The following is a 25406-nucleotide window of genomic DNA, read 5'->3' as shown; positions in this document are numbered from 1 at the left end:
AAAAGCTTAAACCTCAGGGCATTACTGGCCCACTAAGGCGAAGGAGGTTTCCTACGTAATGATGCTCCTGGAACCGGTAGAGTTTGAGCTTGAAGCGCGCTGTCCAAGATCATATTGAAGAGGAAGTTATATTCCTCTAACGGTGGATGCCTTTCTACCGACGATAGTGCTTCATCTAACACAGTCTTGAACTTTGCCCCATCGATATTATGGATAAGATCGTACGCGACGTTAACTGGTTCCGGCGGATTGAACCCACTGGCAACTGAAACTTTGATCGGAAAGTGATCACTGCCGTGGGGATCCTGGATCACATTCCACGTGATCCAACGATAATGAATTAGAGCAAAGTGTGAGGTCTAATCTTCTTCCATTCGAGGATGAACCAGCCAAACGTTTGGAGGCGAACCAGCCCAAGGCTGAAAGCCTCTCTAATAAAGTTAAATAATAATAATAATAACCAGCCAAACGTGTTACATCTCCATTGTTATGAACTGTCATATTGAAGCTGTCACAGAGGTCATATGTAAAAGTAGAACGGTTGTCGTCATTCTGTTCCCCCAGTCTGGACCACGTTTATTCCAATTTTGATTCAATTTGTTCAGTTAAGGTGCCGCCACACGGAGGCTATTTCTAGTATATAGCGAGCTATGTTATAGAAAACTATATTATAGCCCATAGAAACACCTAAACTATGACGTGATAGCTCATAGTTATGACTTACAAGTTATAGTTTAGAGCTATGACATAGAGCCGAATTCATTGTCGTGTGTACAGTCTAGCGATAGTTTCTATATCATAGTTGCAAGCTATAAACTATTCCATCAAGCCGGAATAGTTCATAGTATATTGGTCATAGTTTTTTGACAGCAGTCTGTGCGCGGTGTTTTTGTTTTTGTTTATGAAACCACTCATAGACATCTTATCCAAATGAATTCAGAGTTGTGTTCGGAATATGGACTCTGGGGACTAGGGGATGGTCCACCGGAAGATCCGGAACATCCGGAAAAGTGCTCAATTAATGAAACTGATCGTAGAGCTCCACGGTTTTTTAGAAACCACTCATAGACGTATTATCACAATAAATTCGGAGTTGTGACCAGAACATTTATACTGGGGACCACGGGATGGTCCACTAAAAGATCCGGAACATCCGTAAAAGTGGTCAATTCATGAAACTGATCCTAGAGCTCCGTGTTTTTTTTAGAAACCACTCATGGACATCTTATCAAAATAAATTTGGTCAAGGGATGCTGGGGACCACGGGATGGTTCACTTATAGATCCGGAACATTGGTTAAAGTGACCAATTCATGAAACTGATCGTAGAGCTCTACGGTAGAAATCACTCATAAACGACTTATCACCACAGACAAACAGACGTAACTCTTTGAAAAAAAAAAATTCTTGGAAACATCCCAAGTAACATTTCAAGTTTTATGAAATACTACAAAGCAACTATAAAACAACATTCATAAAACCCTGGTCAAGGCTATTTTGTCATTAATGTATCCACCAAAAACTCATTAAAACTAGAATATGTCTAGTTGGCCCACCCTGGAGAAGGTTCTGAAGGGTGTATTCTCGAAGCTCTTCAAGATTGATTTACTGCAAAAGGTTGTATGACGAACGCATTGAGAATCATTTGAAAGCTACAATAAAAGCTATTCAGCAACAATAAAAACCCTTTCCGAGCCATTTCCCCTAACCGCATGCTGAATCCACTAATAAAGCATCAATCAAGATAGAAAAGGATTTATGAATCCAATCTTATCTAAATAATTAAAATATAAAAAGATGGTATAAAAATCGCTTTTTACAAAAGTTCTCATTAAGTGGCCTACTTTTAAGTACCATATTAAATGTTTTGTGAAATGTACGTGAAAACATCGAAACAATTAAATCCACCCTCGTAAAATAATTTAATTTTGCTTGATCCTGACCCGTTCAGATTTATGGCAGCATTTATGGAGGCAAAGTTACCTGCAAAAAGTTAAACGTCAAAGTTTGTTTATCTTTCGATAGTTGCGCTGTGGCATCCAGGGTTCTTCTAGGTGGTTTCCTCCCGATAGATTGGGAGCAGTTACTCAGATAGTTTGCGATACTGTTTCACAACATTTCGCATTTCGAACAGCTGGAAGCGCAATCGTTCCCGAGAAAGATCCCCTTTTTCCGGATGGTTACAGAAGTGCACTATCCAACGATGCAAGGATGTCCGCTTGAATGAAATTTTCGAAGAGCTGATTCTTTCGCCGAATAAAATCGCTGCTATGGATCGGAAACCAGCTAATCTCCGCTAACTAACAGTTTTAGTGGTTTGCTGTCGGTTGTCATCTTTTCGCAAGATGTGGAGAAGGCTGGTATGTTTTTTAAACTTTTGACAATGTTTTATGAATTTGAGGGGCCCGCTCAATTTGTTCTTCTCCGCCAGATGGTCAGTCGTTAATGGTGTGCTGGTTCTTCTAAAGAAGTAAATTTTGCTGAAATCGACTAGAATTTTTCATCCTACTTCGTCTATCCTTCGAGATTTTCTTGTCATAAATTTGGATTTTATTAACTATGAGGAACCATCTTTTAAGCTCAATTTGTGACCAGGGGAGTTTATGATGCACTTTACCAGTAACAATAAATGCTTTTTGCTCTAATGCAAAACCTAATGGTTGTATGGTTGCTGTTATAATTATAGAACACGTTTATAAAGTATTTTAACACGACATTAATAAACAATTGCGAATTATATTTATGCTTGAATTACAGAACAGTTTTAAGGAGGGATTGAGAACTGATTGAAATTTATTTTAAAACAAGACAGTTTTTGACTTTCTTGCCAGCCTATAAAAGGTTTTTAAAACAGCAAAAAGCTGAATTTCTAAGTAGGAGTGGTTTACACTTTGAAATGCTGTTTTTACCTAAATGGATTGTTCATTGCCGTTATAAAACCATAATAAATCAGAGTGGATGCCAAATGGTTACTGAATTGTTACTTGGGATAGTATCTCAAAACATAGGACCTCAGTAACGACATCTCTCGGGCTTCTCGCGGAAAACAAGCTTGCTTGCGAACTCGTAAAGAATATTGCATAAAAGTTCTATAGAATATATAGAAACGTCAAAGTGATCCGATGCCAGCGCTGCGGCGAGTAGTTCGGGGAACTGATAATATTCAAATCAACTATTAAATTCGTGAACGAAGATACACAATGAAGAGTTACGCCTGTTTGTCTGTGTTATCACAATCATATCGAAATTTTGACCAGAAAATTTATAATGGGGACAACGGGATGGTCCACTAAAAGTTCTGGAACATCTGTAAAAGTGGTCAATCCATGGAAATGATCCTGGAGCTCCGTGTATTTTTTTTAACCACTCATAAATTAATATGAATAATAACTCAATAAGACTGAATTTTAAAATGGCTTTTTGGTTCAATTTTAATGTGATGATTTTAAATTATAAACATTAAATTTAGTACCTCGTTAACTTGTAACTCAAAAGAAAGATCTCTAAGAAGTTAAGAGAAAGAAATCCAAGAATTCCAAAAATTTCGTTAAAGGCACCTAGAAGTTATTAAACACTTAAATACCACCTAGAAATCATCCATGATAATAAATTGAAAAATAATGTTTTTGAGCAGTTTTTAAAAACCATAGAGTGGTGAGATCAGTTTTCTTGAACGATCCACTTTAACGGATGTCCCGTATATTCCGGAGGACCATAAAAAGTACCCTGGGTCCATTTTCTAGTCACAACTCCGAGTTCATTCTGAAGACACGTATATTGTCTTCCAGAGGAGCGGATGTGATGTTCATGAGAAACATTCATAGTCTCCAGGGTTTATTTTCCGATGATAACTCCGAATTCATAATTATAAGAGTTTTCGAATAATACGGAGTTGTTTTTTTTCTTGATTTGTTTTCCGTTGATCTGGAGGATCTTGGTAAATTGGATATGCAAACTTTTTTTTATTATTTGAGATAAACCAATGCAATGTTCTAAAAAGTTATAGAACAATCAATTCGAAGGATTTTTGTTTAATACACCAAATTTATATCTCTTTTGGTTCATGAGTTAATTTTTTTTCAAACAAGCTGGTTAGGGTTGCCTCTAAAAAACAGATACGTTCATTTTTCGTAAAAACGTTGTTTTGGACACATTTAGAACTTATAATGACGCATATTGATGACGCAACCATGTTGCTATCTTGTTTGATTAGAAAGTTAATGGAGATATTCTTCGATTTCTTAATTTAATTGTCAATATCTTTAAAAGAAGCAAACCGATTTTCAAACTTTTGATTTCTTTTGAAAGATCGTGTTTTCATTCATTTTTGGTGAGAACACAGTGTGAACGATTAATTTTTTTACTAAAACGAACAATTTTTTTACTAAAATCTAGCCATAACTTTTTCAAATAAAGAAGATAGCAACTAAGTTGTTTTAGCAAAAATATGCGTCATAAAAAGTTCTTAAAATATTTAAAACAAAGTTTCTACGAGAAATGAACTTATATAATGATATTTAAAGATAGCCGATTTTCTAGGGGCCACCCTAACCTGTTTGCTTAAAATAATCATAAGTTATAAACCATAAGAGATAGAAATTTGATGTCTTAAGCAATTGATTGTTCTACAACTTTTTAAAAAACTACATTGGTCTAACTCAAATATTAAAAAAGTTTGTATTTTCAATTCACCAATTTTTTGGAGCACCCTAAATTCACTAACATAAAAAGATTGGCCAAAAAATACGAATAAACTTTCTACAAGACACCATAAACCTAAAAGTGATGGTTTGGGGCGCAAATAATTTTGTCTTCCAAAATACGGCTTGGGGACCTTTGTGCACTGGTCCCCAGGATAAAATTTATGGTCATAACTCCAAATTGATTCTGATAAGATGCCAATGAGTGGTTTTGTGTTTCATGAACCCTAGAGTCAATTTTCCGATCACAACTCCGAATTCATATTAATAAGATGTCAATGAATGGCTTTGAAAAGAACGTAGAATTCTAGGAGAAGTTTCATGAATTGACCACTTTTACGGATGTTTTAAATTTTGCGGTGGACCATCCCGTGGTCACCAGTGTCTATATTCTGGTCACAACTTTGCATTAATTCTGATATTTAGGCGTCTATGAGTGGTTTTGAAAAAAAAAAAAACGCGGAGCTCTAAGATCAGTTTCATAAATTGACCACTTTTACGGATGTTTCGGATGTATTAGTGGACCACCTCGTGATTTCCAGTGACCAATTTTCGGTCATAACTCCATATTATGATAAGATTTCTATGAGAGGTTTCGAAAAAACCGTGGATGTTGAAGATCAGTACATGAATTTACCACTTTTACGGATGTTCCAATGGAAGATTACGTGGTCTCCAGGGTCTATGTTCCGATCACAACTTCAAATTAATTCGGCAATTTGTAGAGATAACTTTCTAAGACATCAGAAGAAGTTGTTGTTAAGCAGATGTTGTGAAGAAGTTGTTAAGCAGATAGTTGGCCACCTTTTGGGAAGAGTCAGTTTCCGGTAAGTCACAAGACTGGTCCTGTGGAAGATCCGGAACATGCGGAAAAATGCTCAATTCATGAAACTGATCCTAGTAGGCCAATTCTACACGGCGTGGGAGGTGGAGTGACACGCTCTCACCCGTGAGGTGATAATTGTCAGCTCAGGTGTGGTGACTCTCCATTTGATTTGCACGGAGACTCACCTCATCCGAGGCAAAAATTGTCACTTCACCATCACTTCACTGTCACTTCACCTCACTATTGGCTACCAGGTGAATCTTTGTCATTGACGAAAAATTAATGAGATTTTGACGAAGGGCTTTTTGAGGATCATGTCTATCAATAAATTGAGCATAAATTTTGTCAATATCGCACGAAAGTCTGTCAACGACAATAACAAATCGCAGCACTGCCAGGAAGTTATCTCTTCAAATTACCCTACAAAAAGAGTTTATCCCCAATTAGCTCTAATCCCATATATTTTTACTTCCTGCAATTATTTTTTTTTAAGGTGGGCCCGGATCATAAAGCGAAAAAAATACACAAAAAGTTCAATCGTGTGTACACTCAAAAATTTTATATTTTATAGCACTACTTCATAGTTTTCTACTACATAGCTACTATTACGTTATAGCTCATATTTTTTGAAAATGGTTTCCCAAATCTCATAGAACTATGATATAGAAATCTATATCGGCTATGTCATAGAGAACTATAACATAAATATCATGCGCCGTGTGGCGGCACCTTTACGGATACTGATTTGAAAATAACCGATCATGAGGCTTTAGTGATTAATGTCTTAGACCATGTTAACGATAACGATAATTTTGTAAAATTGAAGTGCTGGAGGAAATATTCGAAGCAAGCTGTTTCGAATCTTGTTGAGAGAAGCCTGGATTTTCCATTCGCGGACAGTAACTTAGATGAATCTACAGCTGTTCTTAATAACGCTTTGAAAACGTGTACCAATCAACTAGTTGAGCAAAAGTTTGTTTCTTTGAAAAACTCGAACAGCTGGTACAATTTGGATCTTTTACGTCTTAAACGGAAATGGGACAAATGGTACAAAAAGTTTTGTAGATCTAATAATGACAATCATTGGACTAAATAGGTACACAATCGCGCGTAATAAGTATTCACAATCGATAAAGAAAACTCGTTGTGAATATGTTCAAAGGAAGGTTGATCAGCATCAAAACAACAGCAAAGAGTTATGGAAAATTTTGAAATCTTTATTAAAACCTAGTAATTGCAAACCGCGGTCCATAACTTTTAATGGCACATTAGAACAGTCAGAACAAGTAATTGCAGCTAAGTTGAATGATTATTTCGTAGATAGCGTTTCATTGATTAATCAATCTATTGAATTGGTCGATGAACCTGACGAAATAAAACAGCCAGTTAATAGTAGTTGTAGATTTGAAGTTTTTCACCCAATCACATTAGATGAACTTAGAGTTATTTGTTTTTCATTAGGAAAATCGGCTGGATTAGATAATGTTAATGCTAGAGTTATTCAAGATTGCTTTCATGTCATTGGCCACATCTTGCTGGACCTTATTAATGAATCAATATGTAAACGGAACATGTGCCACAAATTTAGAAGGAATCCTTAGTGGTCCCTATTCAAAAAGTTGCTGGAACGATTAAAGCCGAAGAGTTTCGTCCCATCAACATGTTGCACACATTAGAGAAAATTTTAGAACTTGTTGTTAAAGGCCAGCTGTTGGAGTATTTAAATAGTAATAGTTTGTTGATACCAGAACAATCGGGATATCGGGAAGGTCATTTTTGTGAAACCGCGTTGAATTTGGTATTAGCGAAGTGGAAAAATAACTTGGAGTGTAAAGATACGATTGTTGCTGTTTTTTGGATCTTAAACGCGCTTTTGAAACAATTTCTAGGCCCTTATTGTTAAGATCAATCAAGCGCTTTGGAATTACGAGTACTGCATATAAATGGTTTGAAAGCTATTTGTCTGACAGAACTCAACGGACTGTTTTTAATGATTCTGTTTCCAGTCCCGTGGGGAATACCCTTGGAGTGCCCCAGGGAAGTGTATTAGGGCCCCTGTTATTTATTATGTATATTAATGACTTGCGACGTGTTTTACGATTTTGCGACATTAATCTTTTTGCAGATGATACTGTGTTATTCATTGCAGCTAAGGATTTAGATGATGCCGTTTTACACTTGAATGAAGATTTGCGTTCTCTAAGTAGATGGTTGAAGTATAAGTAGTTAAAATTGAATACAAGTAAAACTAAATTTATGGTAATTTCGCGGAATCGAGTAAATGAGAACGTCTCTGTTGTAATTGATGATGAGACTATTGATCGCGTTCGGAAAATTAAATATCTTGGCGTGATTATTGATGACAAACTTAAGTTCAACTTTCACATTGACAATGTCATTTAAACCTGAGGATTGATCTCCGTAAGGCGGGTCTATGATCGGAACTACTACACCAAACGTGACAGAGCTGCTTGCAAAGGATTCACTTGGACTGATTTGGTGAGATTGTTCCTTTTTTTACTTTTATCTATTTAAACTTAATTTCTATGACTCCGTAGCATTTGGAATCATTTGATTCGGATGAGACTTAACTTTCATCCTATGGATTTTAGACATCCTATTTTTTTAAGAGACATCCTACTAAATACGTGCCATCTACAAAGCAGGAATTGCTTTGATGATGGAAGTGTACACGCAGTACCAATATACATTTTATATCGGTACTACGTGTATGCGGGGCGTGTTGTAAGTTCATGCATTGTTTCTTCTCATTGTAGACAGCGAATATCGAATAGCGAGCAAGGGCGCTATAACCTAGGCGAATGCAGCATTCCCTCCGTATAGGCTACGTCCGCACACCGCTCTCTGTTGTCCTTCGACTGAGGTCGGCTGGATCGATTGAGGGATCGCAGTGGGTTGGCGGTGCTGTCCACGCTTGTACGGAGGGAGGACTGTACGCTCGAACACAAGGGGTAAATACCTGTGTTCCATCCCAGGAGATCGGACAACCAAGGAGTGTACATTAACTTTCTTAGCTCTGTCACTCCCAACGATTTATATAGCCTATTTTCAAATCCTGCATACGGAGCGGTTGGTACGGTATGTCCCCGCTCTTTGATTACTTGTGGATTAAATGTTAACCACTGTCTATACTTATTAAGTAGACATGGTAAACATTCACTTCCACAAAAATTAACTAAACGCTACACAGTAGGCCTGGCCGCTTTATTGTTTGTTTCACATCCTTGATGTGCAGCAGGCATTAATAATGACAAGAAAAATGATAGATGTATTTCTATCATTTTCAAGGATTCTTTCAAGTACTGGCTGTGTATGTGTAGACTAGACTAGACTAGACTAGACTTTCACATTGACAATGTCATCAAGAAAATTGCCAATGCAATTCTATGTCGACTGAAAAACGATTTAACTATTGCCAGTAAAATACAGCTATACAAATAAACCATCTCTCCTCATCTTGACTTTTGCCCTTCTATTTTATTTCTGGTCAATGCAACACAAATATCGAGATTACAGCGCTTGCAGAATAAAATAATGCGTTTGATTTTGAGATGTAATAGATTCACTTCCTCCATTTTGATGTTAGACGCCTTACAATGGTTGTCGGTGAAGCAAAGAATTGTATATTTGACTATGGTGTTCATTTTTAAAGTAGTTAACGGTTTGCTGCCTCGATATTTGTATGATCGAATTGAAAGAGGAAGTGACTTTCATAGATATAATACTAGAAACGCGGTTGAAATAAGAACACCACATTTCTTGACTTGTGCTTCACAAAATTCATTATATTATAAAGGAATAAATGTTTTCAATTCGATGCCTAGACATATCAAACGTTTAGCACACTTACAGAATTTAAAAGACACTGCATTTCACACGTTAAAACTGACTTTTGAACAGTTATCCAGTGTTTTTTTTTATGAATTGACAAATTATGTATCTTGACGAAGCTATCTCTAACCGATTATTTTATATGGATAGCCGTCATAACGACTTTTTAATAATTATTGTAGCACTGCAAAAACTATTTCTGTTCGCCACGAGGGTGATGATGGATTTTTAATATTTGATTTTATAGTAGATTCATTAAAAAAAAGTAGTCTACAAAGGTTTGAGTCTCGTGCGCGTATTACGGATATAGAGGACTGAATTTAACATTTGATAAAAAAAAAAATGCAATTTTGAAGCTTATTTGAAAGATACCTTGAGTTAGTAGTAAGTTTTCTGGCAAATATTAGGGGTTCGTGAGCATTCCTGACATTGCTGAAAATTATGATAGCATCAGATTGCGGGGTTGCTAGTGTAATAGGATGCTTTGTTGATTGTTCATTAACTCTTGATTGCTTGTAATACTTATGAATATTTTAGGTGGACAAAAAGGCGAACTAAGAGGTGGACGCCTGAGCTTTTCCACATTTATATCGCTGTGAAGCAACTGTAAACTTTAGAGGGAATTTATATCTGTAACTGAAACCAGTTCGATTTTGTTTGCCAACCTGGTTAAAATGTCATATTAAATTATCTTAAAGATAAATTTGAAGTTTATATGGGAATTACAATGAAGAAACCATAATTTTGGTTCATATCTATCTCAAAATTCACCAGTTCACTCTACTTTAAAAAATGATTACTGAGCTTGTTGAAAATTTTCTCAGCTACAACTTTATTCAAGACCACTTTTAGATCAAATGTTAGGAACAAAAATTATCAATGATTCAAGTCACTGATGTCTTATGATTATGCTCAATCATCTGTTCAGCAGGCAGCATTGGTGTTTATGGCGCGTAGAATAAAGGACAAAAATCATGGCTACTATGTCACACTGCAGAATACAGTGTTGTCCACAATACAGTTGCTTAATCTTGCCATAAGATTATCAATCTCTTAAACAATTAATAACTATTTAATTAAAAAATTAAAATAAAATAAAATAGCATGTAAGGCAACAGCACTATTGTAAAACGGTCTACACTGATTGACGACAAATAAATAAATAAATTTGAGGTTCAACTGAAAAACAATTTTCTGCAAAGTTGTAGCTGATAAAAAATCCCACAAGAAAAGCAAAAGAATTTGTTAGTACAATTTGTAAAAGGAATGGAAGACAATGAACAAAAAGTTTTGTTTTCCCATAGTAATTTCCATATAAACTTCAAATGGTTTATGCCAAGTCAGTTTCTTATCAAAAGAGTTTAAACTTTCGGAGGCTAATCAGAACCCAATTTGAAACCGTTTTAACACTGTGGAGCGATAATTTCAAATTTTGCATCAGTCTAATGCATACCATACCACTGAAGGAGTGATGATGAGCGAGTTTGATCTCACGGTGGGTGCACGTTGAGAAACGATGTGACGTAGGTTATCCAAATATATGTATAGGTGTTAACATCAAATCAAGATCATCAGATATAGGGTTGTTCTGAAGACCTTCAGTCATCCAGATATTTTCAAATTCTATGACAATGATCAGGAATCAATCTTCATACCCTCCACGGATCGAAAAATCAAGCAAAGCTCTTCATATATCCTATGATCATATTACTTTGAACTACATTTATTCTAATTACCTTCAGACCATGAGAACTATCTCATCATATAATGTTGACCTAATGAATTATTCCGAAGAACTTCAGATAATCAGAGAATCTCTCATAATGTAAGGTATGTAAGTCATTTTTCGGTTGACCATCATGTGGATCGACCATCATGAGCTACTCTCTTTCTCTATGCGGATCGTGTATTTGGTTGAGTATGATTAGACATACATGGCATTCTGGGGATCCTAGAAGCTCTACAGGCTCAAATATTCAGTCAAAATAGCTTGCTGAGGCTATACAATATTCAGATATTAACTTCAGGATAATTCGAAGAGCTCGAAATACTTTATCATTCCAATCACATATCGCACATGATATTATGGGCAGCGGCGCCGGTGGTGTAGTGTAAGCGTGATTACCTCTCACCCCAGCAGGCCTGGGTTCAATTCCAGTCGGCGCCGCCGGGATGTTCTGAGGCATAATATCTCTGATCAGGGAAGTAATGCCGTTGGTCCTCGGTTCACGAGTTGATGGGTCGATAGGTAGGGTCCAGGTGTGGGAGATGCTTTCCTGCACGCAAAACAAGATCGAAGGAAAACAAACCAAAGAAGAAAAAAAAAATGATATTATGGGGCTCCCGGAACGTTTATTACTTCTATTATTTATTCGAGTCATAGTGGAATGCCTTGTTGAGTATGTAGATTTTTATGATAAGATCTCCGGAAAGATATTTTCAAAAACGCAGCTATACATCTCATATGATGTTATGAGGTTCCACGTAGTCAGTCTAAGCTAAGTTGAGCTAAGCTAAGAGCCTGGTAGATGTAATTTTTTGCCGTATTTGTAACAATGTTGGTGTTTCTAAAGTCATTGTGTTTGGAGGCCATTATGGCTGTAAGATATGCCTCGCGAGCTTACCAAATTTTTCAAATTGGGTACTAATCAACAAGTTTGAGAACAGCTGTTCATAGCCCTTTACTATCTTATTTAAAAAAATCTCATTCAGGACGATAAATTGGTCTAGATATGCAATAATTGTAAGGCTTTAAAAGGTTTAGAGAGCATATCCTGAGAAAAAAAGTTAAACATTAATTGTAATTGACCATGAAGGTAATTTTATCCTTTACCACCAGATGAAAATGCTTCCCGCCATCATCAAATCTCTGACCCATACGTTCAATCACCAGTAATCTCAGCTGCCATGGGACAAATCTGTCGTTATTCTTACGTGCTTTTATCAGGAAGCCATTCACACTGAGCTTGGCACGTCGTTAATTGGATCGATTATCACCGTCTAGGGAATCATCTCGACTGAGGCTCTTCGAAACATATAAAAATAAAACCCATTTGCCATAATCATCGATGCTCCATGCATGGATTGACGGTAAACGCATACAGCCAGATACCTATGACTGAAACAGTGTGGTGAAGAGTTTCCAATTACCTCCTATCATCCTAATGACTCATAAAAAGCTGAAATCAAATTAAAATCATAACAATAAACATTAAGACCGTGGTAGTCAAGATTGAAAAGAGCCATTTATTATGACACTTTTCCAAGGTGGGTAGCTACTCTCTTTCTCTATCTCTATGCTTGTGAGAATGCGAGGCGCATCACAGTCGTTAGCAGTCGCAGTGAATGGCCATCATCATCTCCACCACGGCATAGCTTGATTGTGGGGTGCCACCATGTGACAAAAAAAAAATTGGCTGCTCTGCTATTACCTCTGCTAGACAGTTGAGCCACGATAGCTCCATACCACTTCTCGCCGGTTCTTCAGGGCACAGGTATCAAGAGTAAGAGAAAGTAATCTCATTTATTATCAGTTATCATAACTGCTACCTTTGCGCGCAATAAAAGGATATTCCAGTCACGTATAATCTATATTCTTTTCGACTTTATTCCGCTTACTCATATTTATAGGACCTGAGCTGTCCTCGTTGGGGTGCTCAAATTGTGTGGAAAAACAAATTCTCCTCATGAATTTTCATTTTCAAACTTCCTATCTGGAACATCCCGACCCACCGCTAACAAGTGTTATTCCGCAAGAGTTAGCTTTGCTACACTGCGGTGGTGGAACAAACTTATCGTCTGGGAGACCCATTTAGAGAACAATTGGACACGATTTTCTCGCGACAATTCTGAAGAATAGAGTTGTTGAAAAAGAGGCGACGGGAAAATGTGAAAAACCATTTCACCCACACCTTGCATTTTCCCGAGGAAAAAAAAACGCAATAGCAAGAAACAGAAAACCCACCGGCTTTGCTGCTGTCCTTTACCTCTGCCGCTGATTGGCAGCATCGCTATCAAGCAATAATGTCGGCAGGCGTGTGTAGGTTGGCCCGGCTCGTTACGCGCAAAAGTTGTGATCGAGAGGCTTTTCCTTTCTGGCATCGTATTTTTATGCGCCCCAGAAAAATAAATGATTTATTCCCGGGATTGATAATACCCTGGCGGCAGCTCTGCCTGCAGCATTATTCATGCTGTTTTACGGTTAAAAAATGCTGCGGCACTCACGACAGTGTCAGTTGGAAACAAGGGAATATGTACCTACTTAGAAGTGGACGGTGGAGGGGGAGAGGTGTTTGCTTCATGTTCTATCGAGAGCGTCTCAGAAAAGGCGAGGCCTCCAAGGCGCTTGAGTAAAGGCTGAGAAGGCACGGGTGATTGTGATTTTTCTCGTGATACGTCCTTCAATAAAAATCGATACGACGTTTTCCGCAACGCGAGCTCTCTTTTGCCATCAATACCATATATATTTATACCGTATATGCACACTGGTTGAGGTAAAAGTTTAATTCATCCATAAAAATCAATCATTCAATGATGATAAATTGTGTGCAGGTTTATGGAAAAAGTCGTCGGGCAATGTGTACTTTATTCACATTTTTTTTCAGGATATTGTTTCTTCAATGGTGATGGTGGATGAATGGTAATTGCTGGTAGTTGCTTCGAAGTTGCTTTGAATGGAGCGCTTTAGAAGAAACTGAGTTGAGTGGTTTTCTGAGACCAGCCTCATCAATCTTGCTGCATGTCGATCAACAGGCAGATTTTACGTCCCACTAAAGACGAAAAATTTGATGAAGCTGAAATCGATCGAAAAGCAATTTTAGTTGATATCACTTACCTATTGTCAGGTTGCCCCTGATAGGGCTGTAGTAGCCTCTATCTAGATATTTTATTAAATAAAAGCTAAGCATTATTATTATTCTATTTAAAGAGAGAAAATATACTGATCGGTAGCAAGACCTATTAAAGTTATAATTAAGGATTAACTGTATATATTTTTTACATTAATTCATGTTGAACAATTTAATAGATATCATTGCAACCATGAGGTAAATTGGCCAATCAATTTTTGCAATTGGCCAGCAGTACCCTTTTGAGTCAGGATATTTAAGAGTGAGATAAGATGACTTTCTGTCACTAGTGAACGAAAGTCTCCGTGTACATCAAATGGATAATCACGTTACACTAGGGTCTAGTCATCCGATTTCAAATACAGTGACAATGAAGGGTTGGGCATTCCTGCCAAAATCCATAATGTGACACCACACCTAAATCACATGATAATTCAAATACAATCTCAACGATACTCATAGAGTGTTCTAAGCCCCATTGGTTACAGTCAGACATGTTCTGGGTGCCCCAGGCGAAGGTGATCGGACATTAGCCATAAATACGTTAGCCATAAATACGTTAGCCATATCGATGTTTGCCATACGTATGATTGCCATAATAAACGAAAGCCATAATAGACCATTGTTTTGATGTACGGCAGCCATAACAGACGTTAGCTATAATTTTGTTGTATTGGATTTTTTTTTTAATCCAATTGCAACGTAGTACCCGTTATATATATTTTGTCAACAAGCCCGAAAATGTAGTGTTGCCAAAATAAATAATTTCTCGATTTGAGTCGACTCCTTCTTTATACATACTATAAGTTGTTCTTTAACGGACAAATGCTTTAAAAATTCTATCGTAAAATACTCATAAATTATGTTGCTCTTGAAGTTGACTAATTATTTTTAACTTTAGCTGTCTTTTTCGGCGTGTTTTTTTTACCAAAGAAACAGATAATATCATGCTTGATATTGATTTTACAAGCTCCTTTGATATTGCGAGACTATTCACAACATGCAAAAATCAAGCTGAGAGTTGACTCGACACAAAAATGATTCCATTGCACATCGTTTTCTTAGAAAGAGAGAGCATAGTTTGCTATCTCTTTTTAACCTTCACCGATGGCAGACGCGAAGGGACTGCTGCAAGTCGTTCTGGAAGTTTCGGTTGCATTCGGGTGTAAAGCAAAAATCATTAAACTCAATCTCACCACAGTTTGGTGAGATTTGCAGTTGGTGAGTTTCTAGGTGAGTTTTGTTAGTTTGATATTCCAAGCTGCGATATCACAGCTTGCAAAATCAACCGCAGTAGTTTGCTTGTAGATTTTTGTCTACGAAAACCAAGCGTGAACTTGGGTGTTAATGAGATTTGATTTTTTGATATATTCCCAACACTGGTCAAAAGTAACATCTCTCTTGGAGTTGATTCCTTCTTTACAGCATGATCTGTTATTTGTAATTTTTCTTTTATGAAAAAATCAACTAAAATGTTCACAAATTATGTTAATGTGATGAGCACACGGAGTATAGGGACATGAATATTATCGAACTTGCATGAAACTCGGATCTTTCTTCATCAAAAGTTAGTCAAAAGGGGTAAAAACAAACTGTGAAAGTTTGAAAATATTTCATCAGCGAAAACTTGAAAAAAAAGGGATTTTAGTAAGTATTTCACCATTTTTGCACTTATGAATAATATAAAAACAATTTTTTTCAGATTTAAGCATCCCTGCCACGAGTGCACTGATCTGGAAAATTTCTTCGTTAAATTAAGAATACTTCCTTCTAAAAATTTAAAATCACCTACTATTTTGATTTGGTCCTTCGGTTCTGAAATATGACCAGAAAATGTCCACGATGTGCATGGCCAGCATCATAAAATTGTCCAAAACTTTATCATTTCATCATGTGACACATCAAATCACATTACAATTCAAAACGAAGATATAACGTCACACTGAGTTTCTAGGACCAAATTGATCATAGCTTGACATGTTTCGGATGTCCCCAGGGAAGTGGTCAGTTTCCGACTTGGGCTGAAATTAATCATATGAGACCTAAAATGTCATGAAAATTCAAAACTAAGGTCGTTGGGTGGGTGCGGTCAAAATTTGGTCAAGGGAAAACGCGTGTAAATCGGTGAAATCGTTTATTTAAAAAATCAAATTAAATTTCTTTTTCAAGTTCAATTAGTATAAAATTCAGGAAAAATATTTAGTTAGGCTTCCGCTTTTCCAAATCCGAATTGCCGGACCTTACGCTTGACCCCTGCCATCAGATTTTGTACAGCCACCTTGTCCACCTTCTTCGCCGCAGAAAGCCAGTTTGCCTTGAACTGCTGCTCGCCCTTAGCAGTTTTTTGGTCTTTTTTAGGTTCCGCTTGACAATAGCCCAGTATTTCTCAATTGGGCGGAGCTCTGGCGTGTTGGGAGGGTTCTTGTCTTTGGGAACCACCTGCACGTTGTTGGCGGCGTACCACTCCATGGCCTTTTTACCGTAATGGCAAGATGCCAAATCCGGCCAAAACAGTACGGAACAACCGTGTTTCTTCAGGAAAGGCAGCAGACGTTTATTCAAACACTCTTTCACGTAAATTTCTTGGTTGACAGTCCCGGAAGCTATGAAAATGCTGCTTTTCAAGCCACAGGTACAGATGGCTTGCCAAACCAGATATTTCTTTGCGAACTTTGACAGTTTCATGTGCTTGAAAACATCTGCTACCTTTCCCCTTCCTTTTGCCGTATAAAACTCCTGTCCCGGAAGCTGCTTGTAGTCGGCTTTGACGTAGGTTTCGTCGTCCATTACCACGCAGTCAAACTTCGTCAGCATCGTCGTGTACAGCCTCCGGGATCGCGCTTTGGCCGTCGTATTTTGTTTATCATCGCGATTTGGAGTCACTACCTTCTTGTAAGTCGATAGTCCGCCTCGTTTTTTGGCTCGATGCACGGTTGTAGACGATACACCCAGCTTATTTGCGGCATCTCGGAGAGAGAGGTTAGGGTTTCGCTTGAAACTACCGGCAACTCTCTTTGTCGTCTCAGCGGCTTCCGGTTTTCGATTTCCCCCGATCCAGACTTCCTGGCTGTCGACAAACGTTCCCCAAACACTTTAATTACATTTGTAACGGTTGATTTGGCAACTTTTAGCGATTTTGCCAACTTTGCGTGCGAGTAGCTCGGATTTTCGCGATGCGCGAGCAAAATTTTGATACGCTGCTCTTCGTGCTTGGACGGCATTTTGACAACTGAAGAGTGAATTCCAAAATCAAAATAGGAGCAACATTCTACACACACACACCTTCAAAATGAGGGGTGTTCAGGTTTTTTAAATGCAAAATTGAAAGAAATACGTCAAGTTGATATTGACCAAATTTTGACCGTATCACCCTTTAATATTGAGTTTCCTGGACCGAATCGGCCACACCCAGATAGAATCAATGTGAAAATACACAGGTTGCTTAGATATTCTATTTTCATGTTCGTTTCCAAACGCGTGCTAAGCAACACGAGTGAAAATGTAAACATTGACATGACATTTGCGCATTCATGATCAGTTGCGACTAGTCGCTCGATCAAAAATGAAGCTTGATCACGAGAAGTGCCGTAATTTAGTTTGTGCTTTGTGTTTCCAAAAGGCCCAATCGCCAAGGAAAATACGCGACAAATGGAAGCAAACAATTGTCCGAAAGTTTTTGCCGTTATATAGTGATTCAGATCAAATTAATCCGAAAGTTTTATGTGTAAGGTGTTATATGGCTGTTTATCGACGATCAGAAGGTAATTCAAAATAGACATTCCAATATAAAAGATCGTATAACCTTGTTTAATTTTTCAAATCAGCGTTGGCACATCAAACTCTACATGTTCATGATTACAGTAACGATGTTTCAGTAACTACAAGAAAAAAATAACCTAAAGGTGGATCTAATGTCAGTGAACATTGTTGTAAACTGTGTAAAGTCGCCCGGTCAAATTCTTTAAGTAAACCGGTAAGACAATTGAGAAATTAATCTCACGCTAAACCCAAATCCTCACCTCACGAAAAACATAAGGCGTTAAAGGTTTGTTTCAAATGCTTGACAGAGATCCAACAGGTAAAATCCCACAGTTGCTGCAAGAAAACAAAGTTTAACAATCTAGCCCGCATAGCTGGTAGCGATGCTGATAAACTCCTTTTCAGATCTCTGCGTGCTAGGGCTACATCGGAAAACGACGTGACTTTGAAAAATGTTTAGTCTGTTTTAATTTACTTTTTAGACAATCAAACTTGCTCAATCTTTCCGAAAAAAAACCAATGCGGTTTCCATACAACCTGGGTTGTACAACGTTCTGAGTAGTTCTGCTCATGAACTTGACGCTTTTTTCGATGTTGAGCAAACAACTTTTGCCAAAACGAGTGGCAATGTAATAAGCTACACCTAAAAATATTTGGTTTATTGCCGAAGCATCCTGTAGTATATATGATAAGGTAGTAATGAATTACATATAAATTTACCGCTAATTAGTTTGATGTCGGCAAAATGCATTTGGCAGCACTAGAAGTCGACATTTATGGAATAACAAACTGACAGATACACACAAGAGTGATCGAACATGATTTCGGAAAGCTCCGAATACACGAATGCAGTTCGTGTTATGAAAATCGAAGCACGTTTACGAAACGACCAAAGCACAGGACGCGAAGTGAGGGAGACAGCAACCGGTGGAAACTAACGATTTTAAATTGCCTCACTGCTTGACTAGCCTATTGGTCCCAATTAAATCGATTAACCCCATTCTAGTCGAAATTCTAGTACTACACTATGTTTGTTTTGATTCGCTATGAAAGTTTGACAGATAAAATGAGGGGTTAGTGGATTTTCCTATGTTTCGAGGGGTGAATCGATTAGCTTGGGACCGAAGAGAGTACCAGAGCTGAACCAAAAAGTTGAGCATGTTTCTTCGGGACCTTCTGGTCTTAGAGTAACTCTATGGAGATAGGACGTAGGATCAAAATGACGCTATGGGATGGAAGAGTGCGGAATGATATGTATGAACGCATTCATCACGCTCGTTCATGGCTCGTTTCGTCATTCTGTTGACTAATTTTAGAGTGGACGGACGCAAGGAACAATTTAGCTGAAACAGTCATGGTCGATGCTTGAAACATCGACCAGGTCACGACACATCCGAGGTTTGATTAAGTGTGTCAAAGGTCGCCGAAATATACCGGATGCTCGCATGCTAGTAGGAATTGATGGTGGTCAAGAGTCGCTGAAGTTTATCCAACATTGAGGATAAACTGGAAGGTGCGGAACAGTCGGCTCATTAGGATTCTGGAGTTAAACGCTGCTTCATTCTCGCATTAGTAGAAGATGTTCAGGGAAATTATGAGAACGTTGCCAAAATATGGTCAACGTTGGAACTTGGATTACTCGATATCGTTGTCAAAGGTACATAATTGGGTAGACTTATATACTTGAAACAGTTCTTCATTTTGATTTTTCGATCATTAAAATAATAGCGAGTGTAGTGAGCAATAGTTCAACGTATCCTTGCGTGTTCTGTACCGTGAACTAGAAAGATTTGGGAGAGAAGTTTGGCACGCTGCGTACAATCGGGTCTGTTAGGGAAAATTAGCGCATCGTGGATTGCAAATGGAGGCAACAAGATAAACGCAAAAGATTATTTCAGAGGCGTACACACACCGCTTATCCCTGGAAATGACGCAACCTTGATACAGGATGTGTGCCCACCACCCTCATTGCATCTTACTCTGGGTATGGTTAATGCGATATAGATACAATGCGATTGCAAAGTACGATTCCGATCTTGCACCGGCTTGGACCATAGCGTCAAGCGCAACTCGCCATGCATAGTTCGGGTTTACTAATAGGCACTGCCGCAGTCTGCGGACGAAGCGAGCTTCGCTGGTGGATGCTGGTGGCTCAACACTTTGTGAATGTTCTCGGTGCAATGCAGAAGGTTATCGATGCCTGTTTCGGTGCAAATCTACGAAAGGACTACGAGCAATGCATCAGTGAGTTTTGCAAATCCTCTCTACTCCTAAATAACATACGATCCAGCAGTACGTGGCAGAATTCTGCCACAGCAAACAAAACGGTTTGGCGAGGTTTTCCGAACAAACAACTGTAGCGGTGCACAAAGATTTCAGCAAGAAGTGTTAAAATTACCATATCTTGAAATAAGAGGAAGAACAGATTTTTAATTTTTCGCAGAAACTGTCCGAATTGGAGCTAACAGTTATTAATTTGAGCTTGAGCTGTTAAGTATTTTTTATCATTCTTAGGTGCAAAAGGGTGAAATACTAAAATCCCTTTTTTTCAAGCATTCGCCGATGAAATATTTTCAAACTTTCACAGTTTGTTTTGTTAGGGTTAAATTAACTAACTTTTGATGAAGAAAGATTCGAAGTTCATGCAAGTTCGATGATATTCATGTTTACGATACCCCGTGGAGCAGTTCCTAGAAAAATAAAATAGTTTTAAAAATACAATTAAAAAAATCACAAATTATTTTTCTCTCGGAGTTGACTTCTTCTTTAAATCATGAACTGTTCTTTGAGCGATAAAATAGTTTGAAAACTCCAATTTAAAATTCTCAACAGTAGCAGCTCTCTTGGAGTTGGCTGCTTCTTTACAGTGTAAGTTGTTCTTTGGTATTTTTACTAAACATTCAATTGAAATATTCACGTACTTCCGACAGCAAACATGTATTTGCAAAATCTTAGCTATTTTCGTTATAAGAATTTTGGCAAATGCCCATTATGGCTATCGAACATTATGGCTAACACCCACAGACGAAAATAACAGTATGGCTAACGTCCATTCTGGCACTCGTCCGTATGGCAAAAGTCAGAATGGCTATCGTATTTATGGCTAATGGGGTGTCAGGGTGTAACTTTTTGACTAGAATTTCAAATATTTTCACAAAATGATTTTCTAGGCGCAGTGCATTTGGAGAAACAAACTTTGTTCGAAAATAGGACTAACATAACAATTTCATGTAAGTTTAAGAGCTTGGTCATGGCCAAAAAACGCGGTTACTGGCGTCGATTCGTCGATGGGCTATCGCGAGAGACTTCCATGCAAACGCTCTGGAATGTCGGCAGGAGAATGCGTAACGCAGTATCGTCGGTCAACGAGGACAAGGAGTACTCTAACAAGTGGATTTTCGACTTTGCGCGTAAGGTTTGTCCTGATTCGGTTCTGGTTCGATGCAACACTCGCGATCCGCCGCTGGAAAAGGATGACATGGACTCCCCGTTTTCGATGGAAGAATTCTCAATTGATCTTCTTTCATGCAATAACTCGGCTCCGGGAATGGATCGAATCAAGTTCAACCTGCTCAAGAACCTCCCAGACGTCCCAAAGAGGTGATTGTTGCACTTGTTCAATCGATTCCTGGAGCTCAACGTTGTTCCGGATGATTGGAGACAAGTGAGAAGCCCGGTAAACCCACGTCGGATCATAATTCGTACCGTACCATCGCGATGCTGTCGTGTATTCGGGAGCTGTTAGAAAAAATGATTCTTCTTCGTCTGGACAAGTAGGTCGAGGTGAATGGCTTACTATCAGATACGCAATTTGGATTCCGCAGGGGCAAAAGGACGAACGACTGCCTTGCGTTGCTTTCAACTGAAATCCAATTAGCCTATGCTGAAAAACAGAAGATGGGTTCAGTTTTCTTGGACATTAAAGGGGCGTCTGATTCTGTTTGCATCGACATCCTTTCGGAAAAACTCCATGCGAGTGGGCTTTCTCCGATTATCAACAGTTTCCTGTTTAATTTGTTGTCCGAGAAATGAATGAGCTTCTCTCATGGCAACTTGGAAATTGCACGAATCAGCTACATAGGTCTTCCACAAGGCTCATGTTTAAGTCCCCTCCTGTACAATTTCTATGTCAAAGACATTGATGAATGTCTGGCCGAAAATTGCACGCTAAGGCAGCTTGCAGATGACGGCGTGGTTTCCAAAGTTGGACCAACAGCACCGGACCTGCAAGGACCATTGCAAGATACCTTGGATAATTTGTCTACTTGGGCAATGAATCTGGGTATCGAATTCTCTCCGGAGAAAACAGAGATGGTTGTTTGTTTTTCTAGGAAGCTTTATCCAGCACAGTTTCAGCTTCAAATTATGGGTAGAACAAACACTCACAGCATGTCGTTTAAGTATTTAGGTGTCTGGTTCGATTCCAAGTGCACTTAGGGAAAACACATAGCGTATCTGAGGCAGAGATACCAACAGCGAATCAATTTCCATCGTTCCTTTACCGGCACTTCAAAGGGAGCCCATCCGGAAGATCTGATAAGACTCTACAAGACCACCATTCTCTCGATTTTGGAGTACGGTAGCTTTTGCTTTCAATCGGCGGCGGGGACGCACATATTGAAGCTTCAAAGGATTCAATATCGTTGCATTCGAATCGCGCTAGGTTGTATGCAATCGATGTAAATATACCATGAGTCTTGAAGTTCTTGCGGGCGTTCTCCCCTTAACAAATCGTTTTGTGGATTTATCGTTCCGGTTCCTCATCCGCTGTGGAGTCAAGAACCCGCTGGTAATCGACAACTTTGAGAAGCTGCTAGAGCGGAATCCTCAAACACGATTCATGAGCTACGAGTACATGACTTTGGACATCGGCCCCTCCTCGTTCAACCCCAATCGCGCTGTCTCCCAAAATTTCAGTTGTTCTTCCGTGAGATTCGATCTCACAATGAGGCAGGAGATTCAAGGAATTCCAGAGCCTCACCGTTCCCTGATTGTCCCAACTATTTTTACGAACAAATACCGCCACGTCCCCACCAAGAAGAGATTTTTCACAGATGGGTCGGTGATAAATGCGTCCACTGGTTTTGGAATATTCCACGATCTTCATAGCGCCTCATACAAGCTTCAAAAGCCGTGTTCGGTACACGTTGCTGAACTAGCAGCTATATCGTACACGTTAGAGCATATTGCCTCACTTTCACCTGACCATTATTACATTTTTACGGATAGCCTAAGCTCCCTGGAGGCTATGCGTTCAATGAGGCCGATGAAGCACTCGGCTTATTTCCTCCAGAAAATACGATCGTCATTAATTGCTTTATCAAACAGCTCGCATATCATCACCTTGGCATGGCTCCTTCTCATTGCTCTATCCCGGGTAATGAGAAAGCGGACTCGCTGGCCAAGGTGGGCGCTATGGAAGGCGATATTTACAAGCGAGAAATCGCCTACCACGAATTTTTCACGATTTCTCGCCAGCAAGTCCTCGCCAACTGGCAACAAAAGTGGAATGATGGTGATCTGGGAAGATGGCTACATTCTATTGTCCCACAGGTATCGATCAAATCCTGATTCAAAGGGTTGGATATGAGTCGTGATTTTATTCGTGTAATGTCCAGGCTCATGTCCAATCACTGTTCATTAAACGCCCACCTCTTCCGTATTACGCTTGCCGACAGCAACTTGTGTACCTGTGGAAACGGTTATCACGACATCGAGCATGTTGTTTGGTCCTGCTCCTTGCATCATGAGGCGAGATCCGTTCTGTGTGATTCCCTTAGGGTCCGAGGAAAACAACCCTTTAAGCCAATTAGAGACGTCTTGGCTTGCCGTGATATCGTCTTTATGAAGCTTATTTACGACTTTCTTAAAGCTGTTGATGTATGTGTTTGATGTTTTGTGTTTTAGTCATCCTTTACGTTTAAGTTTTAAATTAGTTCAAAATGCTTTCCCTTGGCCTCCCTCCAAATGATCAATAAATGTAATCCCTAATCTCGAGTAAGCCGCGAGTAATCGGCCCCCGTTCTACTAACATTAGTTGTAAGAAATTATATTAATGTAAAAAATATTCGGCTCCGGAAAGCTAACGCATTTGAGCCTTGACAAATAAATGGATTATAAAAAAAAAAACAATTTCATATGGATTTGCAAATCCTTCCGTCCAGCACGTAGGGAAAATGGCTCTAATGTTGGCCTATGGATCTAAGATTGGGTCCATCCCTAAAAATCTGCTTTTTATCAATTTTATCTAGATGAACGCGTCATTGGGACGGTATACCGCGGAACTACTCGATATTTTTGGTCACTATTGAAAATTTAGTCGATTGCTTAATTTTAAAAGGGTCCAAATTAGGGGCACTAGGCCGACATTACATGTATGTTTCAGACGTCATTTCGATTGGAAGTGAAGTTTTCGAGCTATGGTTTGCCGGAAAATCCGGAATGCGCCATCAAAATGGTTGAATTTTAGCAAAAACGTGATCAATTGACTATATCAAACAATTAAGCAAAGTTTCATGCAAATCGGAAAAGGTCGAGTTTGAACTTATTTTTTTGCTGTTTGGCCTGGAAATGCTCTATGGTCTCAATACATTATTTAAAACTTTAGTTTAGATCATGGAACATTGTTGCTCTCTGGTGATAGTTTAAAATTGATGTCATCTTTTCCATTTCGCCCAATCATGGATTAAAAACTATTCGTATTGCAATTGCTCCTAACGACAAAGAGAAACCGAAACGACCCAGAAAGTGCCATAAAATCTGCTTAGTGCACCATTCTCCTAGAGCGTGTGTACATAAATCTAATTCGAGAAGGCAAACCGCAGGAGCCACCTTCTCCGGCGTGACCTTTCCATGTTTTCATGTCGGTCCGGTATGCTTCGGCTTTGGTTCAAACGATTCAGAACCTAGCCACAAGTCAAACACCCCCCCCCCCCCTCCCCCTCTGTGGGAGGCAGCCAGCAGTGGTGGTTGGAAACTGTTACTCAAACGCAAAACCAAATCCGTCGCTTCGTAGGGACTTCGACGCCGTGGCACTGGCAGGCCAACCATGTCTGAGAAAGAATCAAAAGCGTTTCTTGCTGCTGGCGTCATAGTCAATGGCGTCGTCCTCAGCTTCTTGACTACCCGAATTCAAACCGAGTGAGCGTGCTGCAAAGTTCGAAAACCTCACGAACGATTATAAAGCATACATATCCTGCTGGTTTCACCATAAATCTTTCATTACCATCATTTAACTTATTAAAACCGGCTATAATTCAATCCGTAATCCACAAACAGAGAGCTGTGACCGGATGTGAAAGTAGTGAACGAGCTCAGCTGGGTGGGTTCTTGTTTCGGAGGGCAAATAACTCATTGCTCAAGCAGAGGAAATTGGCCACGTGTCTGTTGAATAATGAGAGGCTTTAGTTTTGCTGCAATAGTT

The sequence above is a fragment of the Ochlerotatus camptorhynchus genome, unplaced genomic scaffold (genome assembly GCF_037179485.1).
Source record: "Ochlerotatus camptorhynchus isolate MF236.1 unplaced genomic scaffold, CSIRO-AGI_Acam_v1.1 ptg000320l, whole genome shotgun sequence".
NCBI lineage: Eukaryota > Metazoa > Arthropoda > Insecta > Diptera > Culicidae > Ochlerotatus > Ochlerotatus camptorhynchus.
This window is presented reverse-complemented; position numbering follows the sequence as displayed.